At 41.4% G+C, this 14,132-nt stretch overlaps 1 long non-coding RNA gene across 3 annotated transcripts; it reads left to right on the plus strand.

The window, feature by feature from the left end:
• Positions 1 to 8,752: 8,752 nt before the first annotated feature.
• LOC111273759 (uncharacterized) lies at positions 8,753 to 13,112 on the plus strand. Of its 3 annotated transcripts, none has more exons than XR_002688019.2 (2): positions 8,753 to 9,836; positions 12,072 to 13,112. It is a non-coding gene; the product is annotated as an uncharacterized LOC111273759 (long non-coding RNA). The 3 variants fall into 3 exon arrangements; XR_015316069.1 differs by lacking the exon at positions 8,753 to 9,836 and adding an exon at positions 9,847 to 11,746; XR_002688018.2 differs by lacking the exon at positions 8,753 to 9,836 and adding an exon at positions 9,847 to 10,424.
• Positions 13,113 to 14,132: the final 1,020 nt, after the last annotated feature.

A 14,132-nucleotide genomic window follows, 5' to 3' on the forward strand; every position in this document is an offset into this window, starting at 1 on the left:
ATATACACCTACACACACACACACACACACACACACACACTGAGAGAGAGATATTGGTGGATTGGAAGCCGTGTGTAAATAATATCTATACACCAATCTACGAACTTCACTGATTAGGTAATAATAACAATAATTAATGTTTTATTATTGGTTATAAAAATAATTGACATAGAAACATAGGAACTAAACAGCAGAAGCACTGAGCTTATGAAAGCTTGCTAGTGTCTACAAATAGATGCTCCGAGTTTTACGTGCGTGTTGCTCTGAAGCATTGCGTCAGACGATTGACTCTCAGCACAAAGCGAAGCATGTTTACGCCATGATTCGTGACAATTTCTTTTTTTTTTTTTTCGATTCTTTTCATGATTGAAGACTATTCGATCGGGTATCGTAACTCAAACTCTTAGCTAGTGAGTTATAGTGCATCACGGAAGGCCAGAAAATTTACCTGGTTTATAGATATGGGTTCCACCTTGGAACTACAACGGTGGAGACAACGTCTGTTCGATAAGGGTTTTATTGCTATAGACACTGTTAACCACTCGTTGAACCAATGTCGGAAAAAAGATTTCGAACGCAAAAGTGAGCCTTGTCGAAGAGCCCCTAAGGAAGTGCGTAAGAGAGAACGGAAAGCTGTGGTTGAAGCCACTTTATCACGGTTTTAGGACACAGGCGTGATGCTTGGGGAGTAAAAATTCCCAACTTGCTCACCTAGATCAAATGAATAAAGAAAAATAACGCTTAATAAATAGGTGGCACGTGATTTGGGCGATACGGTCCTCAGGTTACAAAGGTAACCCACCCCGCATCGAGGCGTGACTGGTTATAATGGTAAATGGATACAACTGAACTGATGGAATATCACCCTAATAAACGTACAAAACGCAAAAGCTGATGGTGTTTGTTCAGTGGTCTAAAGCAGGTGTTATCCACTACAGAGTAACGCTCAGGTTTTTCGTAAGTAATTGTGCGAGATGATAAAAAAACTTCGCGTCAAGCAGCAAAGGTTAACAAACTAGGCCTCACACCGCAAGGGTTACAGTAAGAAAAAAAAAATGCAAAGATTATCGTAGAAGGTTGTCCGTTATCCGTCGTACCTTTCAGGCCTTGCTTTCACAGCTTACTGGTAAGTTCTTTATTAAGCTCTAAAGGGCTCTCATCAAGCCACGAAAAAATGGCAAAAAAATCATAGATAATAACGGCGCATATTTAATACAAATCGATTAAAATAAAATAAAGAGAAAAGCTCGTCGAAGGGTTATTGTTCCATGATTGAGCGATAAACTACTCATGCATCTGACATCTATAGACTGCAAGCGTGATGTCTGAGAACCAACAGATGGTGACCTATTTCAAGTGAAGATGAAGCTATGGTGAATGTGAAGTAGTTCTGACGTGCAAATTGATAACCTGATCTGGGTATAGCGGTGAAGGGCTAATCGAACCATATAGAAGCTGGTTGCTTCCGAACTTTCGCTTAGTATAGAAGGCGTACATCTCTAGCCTCATCCTGTAAAGCTTCAACTTATTTCCAAACTTTTAATGGGTGTAAGTATTCTTTCTTAATTGAGCGACGCTGCCAAAGATGCATAGTGAGTTCACTATATCGCGTTCCATATTGAACGAGTAAATACATTTGCAATATGTTCGTTTCGTCAGCGGAGATCGTGTTATCTGACGCAAGGGCTCGAACTAATTGCCAGGGCGTACTGCAATACAATTGCAATTCGTGGAGTTTTTAACTGCTGAGTTAACCAACGGAGTAGTCACTATCAGTACGGCTGGCCGAAAATGGAGAAAAGTCATGTTGATGAAACGTAATGTTATAGATCCGCGTCAGCGATATACTGGTCAATGTTATAGTACCAAATATCAAAATGACGGGGTCAAAATTTAGAAAACAAGATGGCCGAGAATGATTAGATCGGAGCGATCCTGTTTGTGTTATAAGGCCGGAAAGATTAACTTAAAACCGACAGAACAAGAGGGGCCCGAGTTTCGTGTTTGTTCAGACTAGCATAGGTACTGTGCCAGACTAAAGCCGAGCGCAATTTTGTCAAGGTATCGGCCTCGTCGTTTGTGAATCGATCCGAGCAGCTCAGGGTTGCGTTCCTCAGCATGGGTGCGCGGTATGGATCGGATGTTTAATTAAAAGGGTAAAACGCAAAGTATATGTCTACACACACACACACACACACACACACATACACTTTTTCGTCTACACAATTCTACGAACTCCATAAGGGAATAGATAGGGTGCAATTAGATTTAGGTATAACATGTAAACGCTAAATAATTGATTGAGTTGGTGAGGGCAATAAGCGCTGGACTGTTCAGTTAAGCCTGTCAGTTCATTGAAGAAAACAGCTTTCCCAGAAGACTAGACACTATATAATACCCATAATGATCGGTCTGGGTATGCTCTAATATGTGCAGATTAACCCCAATCGGGCCTATAATAAATACCAAGTGAAAATAATGATTTTTTCTCACCGCTAGCACATCCTGTAATTTAGACCTCGACCGTACGACTGTGAGCTCTAACACGTCTCTTAGGCTAGCTTTTCGGAGCGCCCGGTAAGCGAAAGCTAGTTTCGTACTATTCATTCAAATTCAGAGACACACCCATTTAGTAAACTGGCTATGGATTTGTAAGCGTAGCGTCAATACATTCAGGTATGAAAATGAAAATAGCAAAAACATCTCATCGTCCATTACAATATATGTATTTTGTATTTATTGTAGGACAAAACTGGCACCCTACAAAACCATCGCACTTCACAGTCATAAACGCTTAATGACGCAAGCGCAAAGCCTCATCACAAACATCACTATTTCTGCCATCATCGTCCTCATAACGATAACAACGGCAAAATCTTATTAAAGCCACATTTTCGCTACATTAGCTAGAAACAACTAACTGCAATAGCCTATCCGTACGACGATGCTATCTTTACGTAAAGTTCCGCAAATGGTGGACCACACTGTGTTGTTTTTGCAATTGTTGTTGTTATCCTGTACGTATAAATAAATACAGACGCGATAACCTCGCGTGATCATGGCTCGCTAGACGTTAAAATAAGCCAAACATTTCTATACAGATACGCGAGCGAGATGCGCGAACACGGTATGTGGATTTGGACGACCGGCCGGCAGACGACCACCAACAACTAGTGCATGATGCTGCCAAACCAGGACGGCTACGCCGGCGACAACAGGATTGCGCAGTGGCTTTGTCGCCATCGCCTTTTCTACGATTTTGAGCGGACCGCCGGCCAAAGGAGTAAGACCCGCACTTTGCCATAGACCGCGTCGCCTATATCAACCGGTACGATTCAAGTAAAGGTGGGAACAGTGGCAGTTGCAGAAGGAAAAATTTGCCTCAGCTATGGGCCGCTCCATGATCCCGTACAGCCGCACTATGCCGGCAAGCGTTCGGTCCCGTCAACCTTTTTTACCTGGACTTTTTAAACTGGACTGTGACTGCTGCATTTACCGCTGCCGGTAGTTTCAATGTTGAGCTGATGGACGCGACAGCAACGCCCATGGTATCTTCACTCGTGGTCGCTCTATTTTTTGTTTCGGCTCAGCATCTGCTGTTTTATTGGCAGCGACTGCTGCCGCGGCTGCGGCGGAGACAGTTGCATACGGAATTGCTGTGTTTTTGCTGTTCTGGTCCGGACCGCTGCTGCTGCTGCTGCTGTTATTGCTATTGTTGCTTATTTTGTTGTCACTGTCGTCTGTTTCACCGTCTTGAGAGGGAACGCTTGCGTGAACGGATAAAACTGGCCATTCGAGATGGCCACTAATGGTGTTATTGCTGCCGGTGCAGTGGGTACCGTAGATCGAATGAAGTAAATCTGCGGCGTGGGCATCCGTCCAGAGACGAATCCTGTGTGCGGCGATACAGAACACAGCCGGCCCACCGTGGCAAATTCATCCCGCGCACATCTGCGCTAGATCCGTACTCGTGCGGTCGTGGACACACGAACGAATCGAAGCACCGTCAGACAGAGATATAGTCAAATATAGATGCATGCGATTCGTCTTAATAGTAGAGCTATGGGGCGACAAACACACTAGTAAAACGTCGTTGTGGTCCTTTTTCCTTTTGTTCGTTCGTTCGCTCGTGCGGTGAAATGTAACAGTCCGATTGTACCAACTCAAACGGGGACGCGGCTCAGAACTGCGGGCAGCTGAAACTAAGAAGCTGAGCTAACGGCAAATGCTCAACTAAAACGCGATTTTACAATAATGATCATAGGTATTATAATCGTATGTCGGGCCGTAATAAGTTACCCGTTACCGTTAACGAAACGCCAACTTCTAACAAGATGAAAACGTAGCCATAGAGACAACAGCAATACTAGAACGAAAAAAAACAACAAAATCTCCAAACAATAGCAGATGTCAAAGATAGCAACAATGGTTAATAGAACGATCAGTAGAATCAGGGACAAATGAAAGATAAATCTATGTCTCTTTATCTAATCGTTCCAATTATGTAGAATATGTTAGAAGAAGGGCTCAGGTCAGCGGTTTCCTAGCTTTCTCAGCTAGAGATTTAGCCCCCGAGCAACGTTGCGGGACAGTACAGGAATAATTAAATGATAATTGCAAGAGGCAAATTAATAATAACAGGAAAAACCACGACGTAAAAAACTGACATCAGCAGTAGTAGCAGCAGCAGTGGCGCCTGTCAAAGCCCAGGAACAATCCGATGACTACAATGTAGATCTCGGTTTAAACTTCAGCTTCATGGAAATTGTCGTGAAGAAGCTGATAATGCTTTTAGTACTTAGCTTAAATTGAGAAAAAAACTATGTGTTTGCTTCGTAGTCAGTATTCTTATAAAAACCTTCGCTACGGTGTTAGCACCATGAGATATTTTCTCCGAGTTAGTGAATAGCCGCTCACTACGAATAACTATATGTCAAAATGCTTTTCTGTTAAAATTTAGGTTGCCTAAGGATAGCCGTAGAAATACGTTGGGAGCGGCAACATCCAACTGCGGGCGACTCGGGGGTGATCCCTAATGCCCCTTTCATCTAAGCAGTTTGTTTGAAGAAGTGATTTATGACGTGCGCGACAGCTCAAGCTAATTGCGTTTCCCTTCTTTCTATGTAAAGTTCGTATACGTTAATGTCACAAAAGCGTGGATATCGAGCGACGTCGTTCACAGCGTGAGATAAGAGGTCGTGACCTAATGCATATAATTGCTAGCAACTAAGTATAGCTACCCTATCGTGACGAGCAGACTGGAGGATCTTCCAAGGTCAGTAAACAACTTGGCATATCGCGAACGGCTATGATGATGATAAACTAGCACAGCGGATAGACTATACAATGCCGAAGGTGCGGTAGCAACTGGTCCGAGTAGAAAGGAAAGCTTCAAGTAGGAACAGCTAAAACGGACCTTAAGTTCCATTCGTATGCTACGATGATATGGGAGCAACAGATCAGCCTGATTTCGAAAACAATTTATCCTTTTCGAATTGATGGGGCCCTTCGTTGGTTTGGCTTAAATAATAATAGTATATTTTTTTAATATTTTAGATAAGTTGCCGAACTCCATTCGTGTTAAATGTGATCGACGGAAATAGATTTGCAATTATACAATGGCGACATGGCGAATAAGTTCTGGTTTCTGCTTTTTTTTTTTCTAGCTTCGTTCCCATACTCGTGCCCGACACACATGTGCTATCAACTTCGAAATAATTGAAGTTTTTTTTTTTATAAAATAAATCACGAGCGAATTTTAACAGCTCGTGGCTGTTGTAGTTGTAAGACTAGATTTCGTTAAGGATTGTCAAGTTCTGTCATTCTTATTTTGATTGTGAAGGTGTGCAGTTTTGCGTCAAGATGAACAACCACAACAAATATCATCTGTCGCATTCTAAAATTAACAATTACATGAGCCATAAGGGCTTAGTTCACTAATTAGAGGCGGACGTATGAAGATTTATTTTTTCCCAATGTGTTGATTTTGTAATAGGCATTGCTTGACGTCTACAGTTGCAGGCACAAAACACTGCTGACTGAGGCACAGTGATGTGCTAGTATTTGTACGCTATTGAGTATAGTACGGGAACAACTTAGAAATCACTCTTTCTAGTGTAGGTTCTTTTATATATTTTCCCATATTGTTTTGTTCGAATAAGCGGTCTGTCGATTCGTTAATCAAGCAGACGCCACAAGAAACTCGTGGACGCCATTCCCGGGAGGCGCCGCGCCAGTCGGGACGATCTTCAACCCGTAGAAGATGCGTTTAATCAGGCTCTGCTGCAGCAGTGCGAGAAGATACTGCTGCACTAGTCTGAGCTTCCATTTTGAGAGGGAGTATTTTTCCGTGCGAAACGATTCGTCGATTCCGGTTCCTTTCATCTTGGAGGTACGGGCCGTTAAGCTTTTGTTGGTCTGCTTCTGTCAGCTGTATCTATGGGATCGCGGGTATAATTCATGGAATTTCATTGGCCAAAGACTTGAGGGGTGAAATGTTGATATATTGCGGATGCAAACTTCAACAACGTTATGCTTGTAGCATATTGGCAGTAAGTTGTTATGACGTGTGAGCCAATTAATACTGTTTGCTATGAAAACGAACGCAAAACTATTCTATTACTAACACGGTATCAATTATTTTTCTGCTCCCTAGGACAGACAAATTCCGAAGGAAGGCGCTTGTTAAGAGCCTTCTCATTTTTTGCCATATGTCGTGTTAGCGTTTTGATAAATAAAGTTGTTGAACTTAGCCCCAAAGCATCTTTTCCTACATTTCTAATCAACAGTTAATTTTGTGAATCAGAAAACACAAATGGGGTTCGTACGAAGTGCTAACAATGTTAATTGTATACATGTATGTAATACGCGTGGCAGGTCCGCGAAGGTTGGCAGACACCCAGCCCAGAAAGTGAAGCTTTCTATTAAATTAGCGGATCCATGTTTCTAGAATCTGTCGCCAGGGTGACTTGCAATAGATTTGGATGGTGAGCTTATTCGTTATTTAAGGTATCTATTAAAAAACGTGCCTACCACTCTCTTTGCAGACACTTTTCGAAAAAAACTGTCAGCCCACAGAAAATACGGCAATATTGAGTGAATATAGTAGTATATTCTAGGTACTGGGAGGCTGTGAAGAACCATGTTTACAACATACTAGCATGTCAAATTAGGTAAATTATGATGAGCTCGTTTTTCTCCAATATTTCATTTTCTTAGGGCCTAGGTGATAAGCTTTGACCAGTACGAATACATTGTATGTATAGGATACTATGTAATTTACAAAAAGCTAACGTTTTAGCACCTTATTAACTCGTATAGAAAAGAAACCCCCTTTTTTTTTTTTAAATAATTTGATGTCTTAAGTTGTTCGATTAGAAACCGTTTCGTTCATTGAGAGGATTACATTTTTAAAATCGCGCGCACCCCACAACAGAGTTTAAAAAATTCAATCTACTCATGTCAACTGTAATTGTGCAAAATTCACCATTATCAAGGGGGATATTATGCAGAGTAACCATTTGCTAGATCAAAATGATGGTCTTTTTCATATATCAGATTGGTTTGTACATACAACTCTCATTTTCATATACCTATAGCGTCAGTTCTAGATATTTGCCTGGGTAATGCGGGACCCAACCCAGCACTTTCCAATTAGAGTTTTTCTTTGTCCTTACTTCTGGATCAATAATTTCATTTTATACGATTCCGACTGTGGAAAAAAAAAACTTTCTTTTTTTACCATACAATGCCAGATAATTTGAGGAAGCTCTGTTTTAAGCCTGCGTTTTGTTTGCTCCTCTTCTTCTTTGAGCTTCCTAACGTTCATGACGTACTCGGATTTTGCTGTTCAGCTCCTGTCGCGCTAGGCCGTCCAAATTACTATGGGGACGACTCTATGTTAAGTCCTAGTTTTCTTTTGACTTCTACCTTTTTCTCTTCAAGAGTGTGCAACTGGTGCAGGCCTGAGCATTGCCGTTGTATCTGTTGTATAGTAATCTTACTTTTCTCGTGCAAGCTTTCGTCAAAATAATCACGGAACACGCTTTCTTTGTGTCTTCCTAGAAATGTTCACTTCATTATTTCACACCTAAAATGTTCGTTCGGGCTCCTTGCAAGCAATCTAAAGTGACCTAAAGCTGTTGAGCACATGATTGTACTATTCACAAGTTCCGATATGCAAATCTGAAAGTTTTAGCCTCGGACTCAAAGGTTATTCTCAGTCAACCTGCACGATTCCCTTTTTATTCCTTTCATTTTATTTTCTTGCTAGGGAAAAATTATGGCATAGATTCGAGGCGTATTCATCACAAACGTACGTATGTACGTTCTCATATCCACATTCGTTCTCGCTTCTGCTATTTCCTAACAACTAAACGTCTCTGGATCGAGCGAGGTCTTTTCCTAGCCCTCGAACACTTTAGGAAGCCATTTTCACACACTGAATACGGTGTACGTGCTATCTACGACAAATCGTCTTTGACGACGACGACAACAACAGATAATAGTTTTAAACTATGATAGCTTTTTAGTTTATCGGATTCTGGTTATTCTTTGCGTAGGGACATAAAGGGACACCCTTTAACCGTTCCGTCATCACCATCACACTGTCCGTGTACTTCATGTGAGTAAGTATGCGATTCCGTTGTCAGGAACATCAGAACACCGATCAAATCGGTGGCCGTTGCGATAGCAGTCACTAGCGCTGTCGTGGTCATTGGTCAACGGCTGCGGCGGTTCTGCTAGTCGCTTGGTATAAGAATTTGACGACAAACAAATCGAACCTTACGAGGCTCATCGGACTTAGACACGGAACGATGGAATCGTCAACGACAGCCTCGAGGCTCCCGGCGACGTCATTGTAGCGGCAATGCTGGTACAGGCAGTGTCGAATTGATTGTCTTTTCATTCATATGCAAGTATCTATCCCTTGGGCTGTTTTATTACCGATGTGTGTATTACCTACTTACTGTGTTTCGACTCAAGAGTGAGCAAATTCTGATCAAGCTGGCAAATACACGTAAATGGCAAGGTCGGCTCAGAGCCATTACTTTTCGAAACGGTGGATGTACAACATACAGACAGACAGACAGATAGATAGCCAGACGCGCGAACGTACACCGTTTACATTGGTGCTGCGTTCGATGACAAAGGGATATAGAAGAAGCACGACGAGCATTGGGGCGAGAAGCCCTATCGTCGCTGCACAGCTCATTTCTACCCCTTTGACTTCTTTGGATCATGGTACCGATTTAGTCGCAGCTCCGCTAGTCGTCCTATTATTGCAACGTCATACTGCCGCCATCGCTAAAATTAGCAGCGTCATCACGATTTGCGCCATGATTACTACAACTACTGCAGCGACTAGAACTGATGTAGATTGCGATTCGCCTTCTGATAAAACACCGATGATGCCTCTACGTACGTAAAACGAAGTCGTTGACGGGCTGGTTGACCAAAACAGCCCTAAGTACAATTAATTATCCTCGTAGACGCAAAGCGAGCATCGAATACAGCGGCAGTGGTGATGGTGTTCGTTTACGAATTCGAGCGTTATCCAAGCAGATGCTGCCGGTTTTGCCAAGTAGCGTCTTCTTCGCCAACGACGATAGGAAAGATGAAAACGTCAAAGGTAACGTAAATGAAGACAACAAAAACCTGCTACTATCGTCACCGCCACCGTCCTCGTCGTCGTTTTCTCTGTATAGCCGCGCACGAGCCAACAGCATGTAACAGCGGTACGGGAGCGGTAGCGACGTCGATCGGCATCGTCGGACCACAGCGGTAGCGTCCAGCTAAAGCGTCTGGGCAAGGTCGTTCGTTCGTGTGTATGACAGGTTAGCTATGTCCACTTTGCTAATGGTAGGGTTGAGGTGCCATTGCCGACTCGCGTAAAGCAGTAATAGTTGGTGTTCAGTGGGTTACTGTGGTTGATTAGTGTTGTCGTTGCGCGCTGAGCAATGATGGGCCTATTTGGAAATACTGTCCACCGCTAACGATTGTACAATCGTGTACAGTTTGGTTTATTTGCGCCGTAGAACGCTGTGAGCGCGCTACACTATATACCGGTAAACACTAGGCCATAGAGTGGACTACGTAGCCTGTCTGTCCTATACGCGACTATGTGTGGACATATTCAACAACTCATTAGTAAGGGGGTTTTTTTGCTCAGCATGAACTGGTATATCCTACTCGGAAATTGATTAGATTAGTGGTGGGAAACTACATAAACTGATATGTTATGTGGATGTTTACTGAGAAGTTAGAAAGCGGACTGCTTTAAGTGAGAATTGCTCGGACGGAGCAGTTACTTGCAGGTAATGAAGACCGGCTGACCTCTTAACTTTAACTGTCAGAGAAGATCTTGTTGTCGGGTGATCAGCACAACGAAAAGTGCATGTGTTAAGGCTTGTGCGTCTACAAAGGTAGAATCTCATCCTGGCATCCGAAACCGTTGCCAAAACAAGGCATTTTTAGGTGCAAAAAATGCAACATTGCTTTAATTGACGCCATTTGAAATTTTATAGAATGACAAGTATCGCATCAACCTATGCCGCAGGCAACCATTGGGGTTTTCAGACAAAAGCAAAATTACGCCATAGGCTGTCAAGTGAATGAATTTACCCACTGAAGTGGACACAATCGCACCGATTACTTCGCGCTGTGCGAAGCTAGCAAGGAATTAAAGTTAATGACGCTGTTGAGGGGCACTGAAAGACCAACGCGGTAAGACAGTGTTCCATTCAAAAGCATTCCCTTACTCATTCAGTATAAACAATTAGAAATGAATTAGGACGACACGTTCACAGAAATGAGGTGCCTTTGAAGTGATTTAATTGAAAGTGAAACGGTGGCTTTTTTCTTTTACTTTGCAGCCTATTATTATGGTAAGAGTATAGATTTATACATTCTTATTAGGTAACTGATTGGGCCAAATGAGCGTGCAGGAATTAAGCGTACCCGCACTACCACAACAATTTAGGTATGCTTGACTATTAAATAGTAACTTTAATTATTTTTATTATAGTGATGTTGGAATCTCAGGAACATGCAGGAATACAGCTATTAATTTAACTGGAATCGACTTCGTAGAGTAAATCTTGTTAATGCGTTTATTCAGCTTGAGCGATCATTACATCATTAACTTGAAATGGTTGTTTGAATTTACGCACGCGAACTCTACTAGCTAACATTCGCTTATTAGAAAAGCGTAGCGCTAAGCAGGAACAGTGAAAGCATTATATAAACAATTATACTAATTTATGCATATTGTGCTCGAAGTATTTCGTCATTGAATCAGCCGAGGCATCCCGCTGTAGACAGGGCATAATAAACTAATATTAATGATCACAGCGCTAGATATTATCAGGCAGATCGAAAATCCTGACCGTTACATTCAGACATATTGTAAAATCTGGACGTAGCCGTCCTAAATCCTTTCCAACAGCATCTGGAAGGGCAGATGCTGTTGAAAAAGGTAACAGATTATAGGAGAAATCAGTTATTGTAGCTCGATGAAATCTTCATTGCCAATGGCCAGACGGTAAACATTGTATGTTATTATTACTGTGATTCGGTGTATCACTACATGATTTCATTAAACAAATTAGGGAAAACAGCTGAATCTTTCTCTGATGTTTCTGCAATCGATTCTGTCTTTCTTTTGAATTTTTTACAGAATGTATTAATTTTTAGATGTTCTAGTATCTAAATGAAAAGTCAAAATGTTCTGGCGCGATCAATTGCGGTAGGTTTCAATGTACCAACGTATATAGCATTATCCAATTTATTATCTAATTATTATTATAACGATCTATATATATATATATATATTGTAATAATTATTATTATCATTATTTAATTATGCATATCGTCTATTTAATATGACCAATGAAAGCGGTCCGATAAGGGCACCTGCTTTCAGCATTTGTCCTGAAAAACACAGTAAGCTTCGAACAACAGAATGCGTCTATTGCATACGGTTTAAATTCGGCCGTTAACGTACGTCGTTTGAGCTTTTATTTATTCGCGTTTCGAAACTAAAATAACTACGTGTCTATTTTTTGATATAGGGAATATTAATATGGAACTGAAGTAGCTACCTATCAATGTCCGGACGAAGTTGAGGCTGCTTCACATAAACGGGTTCTGTCATTAGAAAGAACTTTTCGCCGACATGTGGTTGAATCTTTTCATTTCTATATTGGGATTTATGAATTTCGAGCAACAGGCATTGTCGATACATTGGACCCAACGTAAGGCTAAAACCTTCACCTTCACAATGGCTAAAATGTACCTGTGCTTAAATAGGTCTAAGCGTGAAACACCGGAGCATACCCGAGAATAAAGAGATTCGTGTTGTGTGAATGGTTCCTTTTACTAAGCGGACTTTTCCGGTAGAAAATAAGCTTTTAACTTGATTTCGTGGCATAAATTCACCGGGAATGAATAACGTTTCAATTTACCAACTCTGACAGATTTGACACACTTTCGTGGTGACAAAAGAACAAACATAAGCACAAGGATGCTTTGTCATTTTCCTATACTTCTGCCTAACTGAAGCTTTACGTCCAGCCTATTTCAGATTATGATATATATTTGCCACTTCCCGTACCTGTATCATCAGATAAATAAGAATAATTTCAACGTGACGTTCTAAGGTAATGCTGTCTTCAAGTAAACCGACATCGGCATTCAAGGCAAAGGCTGGTACAGATGATAATCGAAGCGTGCAAGGTCTCGCTAGTGCTGTGGGTACACCAGAACACCGCATCCGAAAACCATTAGCCTTCTGCGGACGATCATTGAAAAGTGAGACGAACATACAACCAAATAATCCATACACCTCTTTGGCAGGCGAGTTTCTGGAACTTTGGACAAATGCTTTGCTTTGACGGATCGACATATTCAGCAATTTTTCAAGTATCTAAATTGAAGGAACTGTTTCGGTTGAACATATCAATCTATGGCTTGTTCCGTAACAGAAGTTGAAAGTACGTCACGTCATAATGATGTCCCTCCGCTAAAATTGTGCGAGTTGCAATTCCAATTTAAATTTAAAATTAAAAAAAAAAAAGAAAACATTGCGGAACTTGTTTCGATTTGACTGTTAAGGGCTCGTTCTAATTATAGCGTATTTGTTCCTCAACTAAGCCATCGTTCATAATCGTTGTTGGGGCTGTACGTCTAGTGTGTACTTTTTTCAGTAGTAACGACTGGTTCACACTTAAAAATCGAAGTGTCAGCTTCGAGACCTTTCGAGAAGGGCAGCTGGTTCTTGCGAACGCCTAATTAACGCGTACACTTCAAAGAAGTCTTTTCTTGAGGGGGCGCTTAGAGTAAAACGTAGCGGCTCTCTGTTTACATTTTGTCTGCAATCTAAACTATCTGACGCTACTTTAAGTTATAACATTTTGCTCGGGTTCACACATGAGAGAAGATTTAGCCTTTATTTTCTGTCAGATCTACCCTTCTGTATTTAAAGTGAGGCACACCCCTGACGAGTATCTACGTTCTTTTATTTGCCGTTTAGATGTGCTTCTCGGACATCCTTTGTCGAATGAACTATAGTGGCGCAAAAAGACAGATGTCGTTTAGAAACCACTACTTTGCTTGTGTTGGACTGTGGTAATTTGCTTTCTGATCTTTGTTAAGTGGCCTATAATAAATTTGCGATAATTCAAGCTTGACAGTTGGGAAAGCCACTACGATGAGGGTTCAGCTTGATTGGCTGTTTATTCGCACGATGAATAGGACTTTTTTTAAGAGTGACGAGAAATCTAGATTTAAACGTTTTTTGAGCTATTCATTGCTTTCGTTAACTATTGGATGTCAAGCGTGGTCGTCTTTCGATATTGTTCAACGTCTAAGTAACTCACGGTTGCCAATAGCCGACGAAAGCCGGCAATATCAACCTTCGTGCTTTTATCAATCATCATATAACATTTGTGTACGCCACGTTGTAACTTACTATATATAGCCTTATTATGTGTCTACTACAAAATATACTTATTAAATATTTTGTCAAGCCGCTCGAATCTACTGAGTCAGTTGTTCGAAAAAATTAAACCCACTCGATTACCCAATCACGTAGAAGACGAATGGCATAGATACAGAATATTACATAGGAAGAC

This window comes from Varroa jacobsoni, unplaced genomic scaffold (genome assembly GCF_002532875.2).
Source record: "Varroa jacobsoni isolate VJ856 unplaced genomic scaffold, vjacob_1.0 scaffold_223, whole genome shotgun sequence".
Taxonomy (NCBI): Eukaryota; Metazoa; Arthropoda; class Arachnida; order Mesostigmata; family Varroidae; genus Varroa; species Varroa jacobsoni.